This window comes from Rattus norvegicus, chromosome 2 (assembly GCF_021556685.1).
Source record: "Rattus norvegicus strain SHRSP/BbbUtx chromosome 2, alternate assembly SHRSP_T2T, whole genome shotgun sequence".
NCBI classification, from domain to species: Eukaryota; Metazoa; Chordata; class Mammalia; order Rodentia; family Muridae; genus Rattus; species Rattus norvegicus.
The window spans coordinates 76,105,477-76,115,130 of NC_141535.1; the positions used below are offsets into that span (position 1 = coordinate 76,105,477).

Here is a 9,654-nt window from a genome sequence, read left to right on the forward strand (position 1 = left end):
TCTTAAGAGTATTTAGAAATCAAATATGACATTTTCTGGCTATTGAGACTGATTGTCAAATTTGTATTGAAGCCTCATCAGGAAACCTTAAAGAATAAAGCAGCAGAGTTTAATTATATTTGTTGGTACAAGGAAGAAAAAAATTTAAGAAGGCAGGCAAGAGAAAGAAAGTTGACAGGAAAGCATTCCCAGGAGCAGAGCCCAGAAGATGTGGGAGAAACTTAGAACAAAGTTTTGCTTCTCTATCTGGGTATTTAGATCCATAAATAGGAGTCTTGACAGAGGGAATTCCAGTAGATAAGAGTAAAAGGATACTTACCTGGCAGGGGAGATACCATGATCAGGAAGGTGATTTTCCCAGGGCAAGGCTTATCCATTGCACTCCGGATGTGCTGACCCCTGCGATTTCCCCAAATGCGGGAAACTCAACTGCATAATTTGTGGTAGTGGGGGACTGCGTTCGCGCTCTCCCATGGCAAAAAAAAAAAGAGTAAAAGGAAGAGGGTATGGGGACAAGGGGGCTGCAGTACACAGCCTCATTACAAAGAAAGTCCCCAAGGTACTGTGACTTTTCAGGATGATCAGGATCACAATGAAGATGTATCCTAGTCTATGTGATTCAGTGCTCAGTAGGGCATAAGGAAGATGCCTGGAAATATCATTGAAATAACTTCATTTGAGCCACCAATTTGAGCAAGCCAGTGTGAGAATCTGAGCAGGCAGTGTCCAGAAGACAGTTACCAAAGTAGATGAAGAGAGATGAAAGGATAGAATAGGTAGAGATAAGGCAGCTGAAGAGATGGACTCTAGATTTAGAGTCAAATATTCCCACTGGCAGAAGCCAGCATAAGTCCATGATCTACTCACTGGAAAGTCGATCTACCAGTTTGCTTGGTTGGGAGGGATTGAACTTTTAGGCATCCAGTTGTGACTCTTTCAGATTTCAGCCCCAAATGTATGTAGGGGATACAGTGAAACCACTGAATTTGATAACTCTTTGGGTAGAAACTTTGGACTAAAAAGGCCATGCTGCCCCAGAAGCTGGAAAATGGCAATCTGACTTTAAAGCAATTAGATATTAGATGATAGTCCTCATGGTGGGGTTTTGAAAGGATACAGACTATGTGGGTTAATTGGAAATCAAATGCCCTTGCCTGAGGGAGGGAGTGACTTTCCTGGTAAGCACAAAACCTCCAATGAGATTTGTAGTCTTAGGGAACAGAACCCAACTTGTGAAATGCTGAGAAAAGCTGAGGTTAGGCTTTTGTTCACTCATTAACAATTCCCCTGATTACCCATTCAGAGTCCTTCTGTCTGGGACATTGTCAGCAGCACTGTCAGTTTGGGACCTGTATTGGATCTAATTGTATGTGCTAAAGAGACAGTGAATTCTAAATCAATTTTCATTAATGGAAATTAATGGTTTCAAGTAAATTATAATTATTCAATAAAGTTCACATACTGGATCAATTATTTCAACACAGTAAGTCCTTAAAAACTTAATTTTCAGTAAAATCAGAAAATTTCAGCAGAAGATTAAAGACTATTATGAGTAATTTGGATGAATATTAACAGATATCCCAGGCTACAGTCAGCCCTACCCAATTCTATCTCCTAAATATTTATGTTTATATTATTAGACGTTATTTTCTGACTATTGTTCTGTTGGTAGCAGTCATTATGGAGATGCATAACTGGTCAAAAAGAATAAAAGAATTACTCTAAGCTCTAAATATATCTATATTAACCCTGTCACCCACCACGTGAGTGACAAAGGCACAGACCAACATACATTGAGAGCAGAATTTATCAAATATTTAATGAAGAAATGCAGCTCCTGTTTTTTAAAGTATACAACAAAACAGAAATGGAAGAAACACTTTTAAACACCTACTTTGTAGTCTGGATTAATCCAATACCAAATCCTGTTGAAGAAAATAAAATAGAGAACTATAGACCTATAAAAGTCGAAAAAATAAAGGCAGGACAATCTCAGAGTGCTGTACTCTCTATAGTCATTCTAGAAAAATGAATACTATGAAGACCAAGAAAGTTTTGTGTAGAGTGCATATGATATCTTTTAGAATAATAAAAAAATATGATCACTAAGTAGAAACATCCATGAATTTGAAGAGTCCCTAAGATACCCCAGTTGGGACATTGAAGAGATCATTTATGATCAGGACACATATGATGCTTGAAGGAGAAAATAATTCATTATTCTTAGAATGAGAAGCCTATAAATAAATCTAGAATTATTTTTAGTCATTCCCTTCTTGAAACCAATTATGATTGTTTCTAGATTTCTGCTACAATCAATTCTCCAGAAGAAAAGACTTTTTCAGAGGAAATGGAGACTGTTTAATCTTGGAAAAAGGGTAAAGGTACTCAAGTGAAAAGGATCCAAGACAAATGCTGTTGAATTTTTGCCCTGACCTATATGTCGTATAATTTCAATCCTAATAAACAAGTCATCAAAACACAAACTGTCATTATTATAACAATTAACTAGAGACTCAGCCATGAGTCAACCCGATGAGATCATCTTCATTCTCTGGATGGACAGCATACCATACACCCTTGATTCAAATGCAGATGGTAAATGGGGTGGAACTGTAAATTACTTCCTTTGATATTTCCTTCAATATGGTGTGGCACTGAAAAATCACAATAAAAGCCATGAAAGTAATTCTTCTATAAATATAGGATCGTATTCATGAATGAATTTGGGGATCATTTTCTGTGGAGAATTGACAGTCTTGCATTTTTACAAAATACCTGAACTTGTATGGGGAGATGGTTCTGTGACATGGGAATTTTTGGTATTTTTAGAGACTTGGCTGTATCATGGGATGTTTTTCCTGGAAATTTGTCTTATGAGATGAAGTTTTGCTCAAGTCCACATGTGAGAGGATGTTTTGCTGAAGCAGACTTAGTGATTTTCTGGAAGTTGCCTGGTGAAAGGCATGTGTTATTTTGCTGGAGCTTGAGACACTTGAGAGAATGAGTGATGTTTGAAAGAGGATAGCATAACCCAACAGAGAGTGGAGGGTGCTCTTGCCTTGGTTTGCCTTGCAACTATTTCTGGTCATTGTTGAGTTTCATAGATGCTGGTCTTCCCTCATGACATGCTTGAATTGGTTTGCCTTGCTTTCTTTGCTGATCATTTGCTGTGACTGCTTAGAGAGAAACTCACCAAAGAACTTCTGGTGGTATTCTGGCTGCTTCCTGCCACTTCTGCAGACTCATGTCAATTGGTAGAGCCTCATGGTTTCTGTCCAGGTCATGTTACTGCTACTAATTCATGTTAAGTGATGGCTGACTGAACTGAACTGTAGCAGCTGAATCCAGTTTGCTGTATTGCTAGTAGACTCAACTGCTGCCAAACAAGACTGGAATTGCCTCAAAGAACTCTTTCTAAACAGAACCACAACTCCAGTTTCCTATTAACCTTTCTTCCACCCTACCTCTGGTGGGTGGTGGACTAGAAGCAATGCAGAAGTATTAAAAAAAACATAAAGTCAGTATTGAAAAATCTAAGCCTACAGTTCTGTGAGAAAAAAGATGTGCTCACTGTGTTATAGCATAAAGACCTCGGTTTAGTCCCTAGCACACACTTAAAAACCAGGTTGGGAAGAACCTGTGATTGACCTAGAGAGTCAGAGATGGTGACCAATTCCTCTGGATCTCACACTTCAGATAGGCAAATCAATGAGCTCCTGATTTGGTAATAGACTTTGTCCCTCAAAATTAGATGCAAAGTTCTTTAGGGAAATTTTAACTCTGGTCTCCATATATACATGAAGACCCAGGCTCACCATGCCCCCCTAAACACAAACACACACACACACACACACACACACACACACACACACACACGAAAAAAACTTTAATTTGGCACAGGTCTTCAGATATTTTAATTGAAGACCAGATAGATATTTTGGCCTTCAGTAAGAACATGCACTGTGAATAAAATGCCATATAAATATGTAACAGAGGTTGTTTCTTTATTAGCCAATCAGAGCAATGAGAGGATGCAGGGAGCAAACTATTTTACTAGGGCAATTTCTTCCACCAGGCTGCACCTCCTACTTCTGACCAACCTTCTAATAATGTCTCTATATACAAACCCATCCAATGATTCATTTGATACACAGGTCTGAACCATTAAGGTCTGATCATTCCTCATAATCTCAATAGTTGAGGCCACCCAGCACCAGGTAAATAATCCTTTGGGTAACATTTTTCAGTTCAGTATATATCAAGGAGATTATTTCCTCATATAATAAGGAATCCTAATATACAATGTCTGTGAGAGTTCAACCTGACAAATTTGACTTGTAAGGACTTTAAAACCACTTACATAGGAACCCAGCAAACAGAGGAATACAAGGAGGAAGAAATGTCTGAGACGGTTTTAATCATAGGGAGAATATCCCCAAAACACATAAATTTAGGTTTTGTAGGGAAGAAAACTGGCTAAATCAAATAAAGACTGTACTATAACCAGAAAAATCTATTGGGCTTTCAGTATATTCATGAAGATTTCTCCAAACTTGAGACATAATGTTCAAAGGTAAAAGTGGCCCCCATAAGTCTGAAAACTGAGTTCCACCAGCAACAGCAGAGAGAGAGAGAGAGAGAGAGAGAGAGAGAGAGAGAGAGAGAGAGAGAGAGAGATAAGACACACAGCATGTGACATCCATATGACAAACCCCAGAGACAAAACCAAACAGCCTGACCTGCATGCCTGCAACTGTTGATAACAGCTAGGAGCAGCCCTTGTCATTAGTACTGAGATGACAAAAATGCTACAATGTTGTTATCAAGCAGCAGCTTTTCCAGGTCTGCTGTCAACGAAATTTCCATAGTAAACTCTGCTTTCATAGGTTTGATATTTTTAGGTAATAATAATATTTTTACTGTTTCAAGACAAACAGGCAGTTAGAATGCTGTGTATGTTTCTCAAAGAAAAATATATTTCTCTTATTGAAGACTTACAACTTCAAATGAGTTCATGCTGCGAGCACAGTAACACATTTCAGGTGATCTACGGGAGCTGTAATGGGCTGTGTCTGAGGTTACTGACTAATTCCTTAACCAAACTAAACAACACTCCCTAAAATGATTGGGATAATTTGGCTTAGGAATACATTGTTTTTAGTAGTTTGGTTTCGTTTTTGTTATATTTTTGGTCTTTCTTTCCTTTCCAATATTTTTGTTTTGTTTTTCACTCTTTATTTGAAGGTAGTGTTGTTTTAGAAGTATGTCTCATGTATTTCAGCCTTGCCTGAGATATATGTTTATATATATATATATGCTTGATACACACACACACACACACACACACACACACACACACACACACCAAGGTCATATTCATTCACCTGCCTTGGTCTGCTTAATTCCAGAGATTATATTCACAATCTTGATTTTCCTTGATTAATAAACCAATTTATTTTAGAATGCTTACATACACAGCAATAAGTACTACCAACTATATTTTGAAGTATTTTGAGAATTATAAGAAAATAAAATATAGTGGCTGGGTATAAAATTAACTCAAATAAATCAGTTGCCTTCCTCTATACAAAAGAGAAACAAGCCGAGAAAGAAATTAGGGAAACGACACCCTTCATAATAGACCCAAATAATATAAAGTACCTCGGTGTGACTTTAACCAAGCAAGTAAAAGATCTGTACAATAAGAACTTCAAGACACTGAGGAAAGAAATTGAAGAAGACCTCAGAAGATGGAAAGATCTCCCATGCTCATGGATTGGCAGGATTAATATAGTAAAAATGGCCATTTTACCAAAAGCAATCTACAGATTCAATGCAATCCCCATCAAAATACCAATCCAATTCTTCAAAGAGTTAGACAGAACAATTTGCAAATTCATCTGGAATAACAAAAAACCTAGGATAGCTAAAGCTATCCTCAACAATAAAAGGACTTCAGGGGGAATCACTATCCCTGAACTCAAGCAGTATTACAGAGCAATAGTGATAAAAACTGCATGGTATTGGTACAGAGACAGACAGATAGACCAATGGAATAGAATTGAAGACCCAGAAATGAACCCACACACCTATGGTCACTTGACTTTTGACAAAGGAGCCAAAACCATCCAATGGAAAAAAGATAGCATTTTCAGCAAATGGTGCTGCTTCAACTGGAGGGCAACATGTAGAAGAATGCAGATCGATCCATCCTTATCACCCTGTACAAAGCTTAAGTCCAAGTGGATCAAGGACATCCACATCAAACCAGACACACTCAAACTAATAGAAGAAAAACTAGGGAAGCATCTGGAACACATGGGCACTGGAAAAAATTTCCTGAACAAAACACCAATGGCTTATGCTCGAAGATCAAGAATCGACAAATGGGATCTCATAAAACTGCAAAGCTTCTGTAAGGCAAAGGACACTGTGGTTAGGACAAAACGGCAACCAACAGATTGGGAAAAGATCTTTACCAATCCTACAACAGATAGAGGCCTTATATCCAAAATATACAAAGAACTCAAGAAGTTAGACCGCAGGGAGACAAATAACCCTATTAAAAAATGGGGTTCAGAGCTAAACAAAGAATTCACAGCTGAGGAATGCCGAATGGCTGAGAAACACCTAAAGAAATGTTCAACATCTTTAGTCATAAGGGAAATGCAAATCAAAACAACCCTGAGATTTCACCTCACACCAGTGAGAATGGCTAAGATCAAAAACTCAGGGGACAACAGATGCTGGCGAGGATGTGGAGGAAGAGGAACACTCCTCCATTGTTGGTGGGATTGCAAACTGGTACAACCATTCTGGAATTCAGTCTGGAGAATCCTCAGAAAATTGGACATTGAACTGCCTGAGGATCCAGCTATACCTCTCTTGGGCATATACCCAAAAGATGCCCCAACATATAAAAAAGACACGTGCTCCACTATGTTCATTGCAGCCTTATTTATAATAGCCAGAAGCTGGAAAGAACCCAGATGCCCTTCAACAGAGGAATGGATACAGAAAATGTGGTACATCTACACAATGGAATATTACTCAGCTATCAAAAACAACGAGTTTATGAAATTCGTAGGCAAATGGTTGGAACTGGAAAACATCATCCTGAGTGAGCTAACCCAATCACAGAAAGACATACATGGTATGCACTCATTGATAAGTGGCTATTAGCCCAAATGCTTGAATTACCCTAGATGCCTAGAGCAAATGAAACTCAAGACGGATGATCAAAATGTGAATGCTTCACTCTTTCTTTAAAAGGGGAACAAGAATACCCTTGGCAGGGAAGAGAGAGGCAAAGATTAAAACAGAGACTGAAGGAACACCCATTCAGAGCCTGCCCCACATGTGGCCCATACATATACAGCCACCCAATTAGACAAGATGGATGAAGCAAAGAAGTGCAGACCGACAGGAGCCGGATGTAGATCGCTCCTGAGAGACACAGCCAGAATATAGCAAATACAGAGGCGAATGCCAGCAGCAAACCACTGAACTGAGAATAGGACCCCCGTTGAAGGAATCAGAGAAAGAACTGGAAGAGCTTGAAGGGGCTCGAGACTCCATATGTACAACAATGTCAAGCAACCAGAGCTTCCAGGGACTAAGCCACTACCTAAAGACTATACATGGACTGACCCTGGACTCTGACCCCATAGGTAGCAATGAATATCCTAGTAAGAGCACCAGTGGAAGGGGAAGCCCTGGGTCCTGCTAAGACTGAACCCCCAGTGAACTAGACTGTTGGGGGGAGGGCGGCAATGGGGGGAGGGTTGGGAGGGGAAAACCCATAGGGAAGGGGAGGGGGGAGGGGGATGTTTGCCCGGATACCGGGAAAGGTAATAACACTTGAAATGTATATAAGAAATACTCAAGTTAATAAAAAAAAAAAATCAGGGCTGCAAGCTCAAAAAAAAAAAGAAATACTGAAGTTAATAATAAAAAAAAAAGATTTTATCCAGGAATACATAATAAAATCTGCATAATTAAAAAAATATAGAGGTTAAAAAACAACCATTCTTTTATTTTTTTAAACTCTGTGTAATTATATTAGTGAATTAAAACTTGAGAATTGAGGCACTCTCTTTTCTCTCACAGGAAAAAAAGCAGTATTATCACTGATTTATTTATTTATTTTTGGTTCTTTCTAGCCATTACATTGACATCCATGCCAGTCAGGGATCAGGAAAGGGAAATCGAAAGGGAAGGAAAAAGTGGTACATAGTAGAAAACAGCCTCACAAAGAAATCATAGAACAGCTTTGACTGTTCTATACACTATCTGTGCAGCCGGGTCAGACATAAGGGAGATCCACCAGTCTTTGCTGGATCCTAATTATGGGTTTGAAGGCATGCCTCACCATGCTGTGTCAAATACTTCCTCCACACCAGTTAGATTCTGGATTTGTAATGGTGCTTCAGATTGAGCTCAGCACTAACTGGTATACTATTTCCTACGCCAAACCTACATTGTATATGGGAAACGTGATGACCGAAAATGCTGAACAAAAGGAAACCAGTCTGCAGAACAGTAACGAGTACAGTGACTGTGGGCTCCAACCTGGAGGCAGAAGCTGGCTGTGGGAAATGACACCAAAGGACCCTGCACAGTACTGAATGCCGAGCAGATCACTTACTTGAGTAAGTTCTTGGTGCTGCCATGTGTAAGAAGAATTACTTAGTCTTAATCAGCACATTCACTAACACAAATGAAACTACAAAGTGGGTAAAATAGTTTTTCGACAATATTTTCACCACTTAAAGGAAGAAATAAGTTTCATTGTCCCCTTAAAAATATTCCATGCTTGACCTTCATGCCTCACAGACTGTACTGACAGCTCTCTCTCTCTATAGATGTCTGTATGTCTTCCTTTACTAATCCACCTGTGTGGTGAGCAATACCACTTGATTTTTTCATAGTTTTTTCAATGTGAAGTACTTTCAGTACTGGGAAATTTATCAGTCTTAAATCTATATTTTTCCGCGAAGGAGAAATTTGTCTCAAATGATTATTAAATATTTAAAAAGTTTAAGATTTTTTAAAAAAATGTTTTAATTTACTTGTTTATTTATTCTTACAGTCCAGATTTTATGCCCCTCCAGATCCAACCACCCAGGGTTCCACATCTCATACCTACCCCCACCTGCTCCCCACCCCCTGTCTCCACAAGGATGTCCTCACCCCATCCAGCCCACAAGAACTCTATACTTCCTGTGCCTCCAGTTTCTTGAGGGTTAGGTGCATCTTCTCTGACCGAACCTAGACTCTGGAGTCCTCTGCTGTTGGAGGACTCATCTGAGCTGGTGTATGCTGCCTGGTTAGTGATCCAGTGTCTAAGAGATCACAGGGGTCCAGGTTCATTGAGACTGCTGGTCCTCCTACAGGGTTGCCATCCTCCTTAGCTTCCCCCAGCTTTTCCCTAATTCAACCAAAGGGGTCCGCAGCTTCTGTTCATTAGTTAGGTACACATATCTGTATCTGCCTCTTTCAGCTGCTGGTTGGGTTTTTTGGAGAGTAGTCATGGTAGGTCCCTTTGTGTGAATACCCCATAGCTTCAGTAATGGTGTCAGGTCTTGGGACCACCCCTTCAGCTGGAACCCATTTTTGGCATGTCTCTGCACCTTCATTTCCTCAGGTTCT

The 9,654-nt window shown here is 39.4% G+C and overlaps 1 non-coding gene across 1 annotated transcript; it reads left to right on the plus strand.

The window, feature by feature from the left end:
- The first annotated feature begins 311 nt into the window (after positions 1 to 311).
- On the plus strand, positions 312 to 475 carry Rnu1-24 (RNA, U1 small nuclear 24). The gene has a single exon (XR_015678938.1). It is a non-coding gene; the product is annotated as a U1 spliceosomal RNA (small nuclear RNA).
- Positions 476 to 9,654: the final 9,179 nt, after the last annotated feature.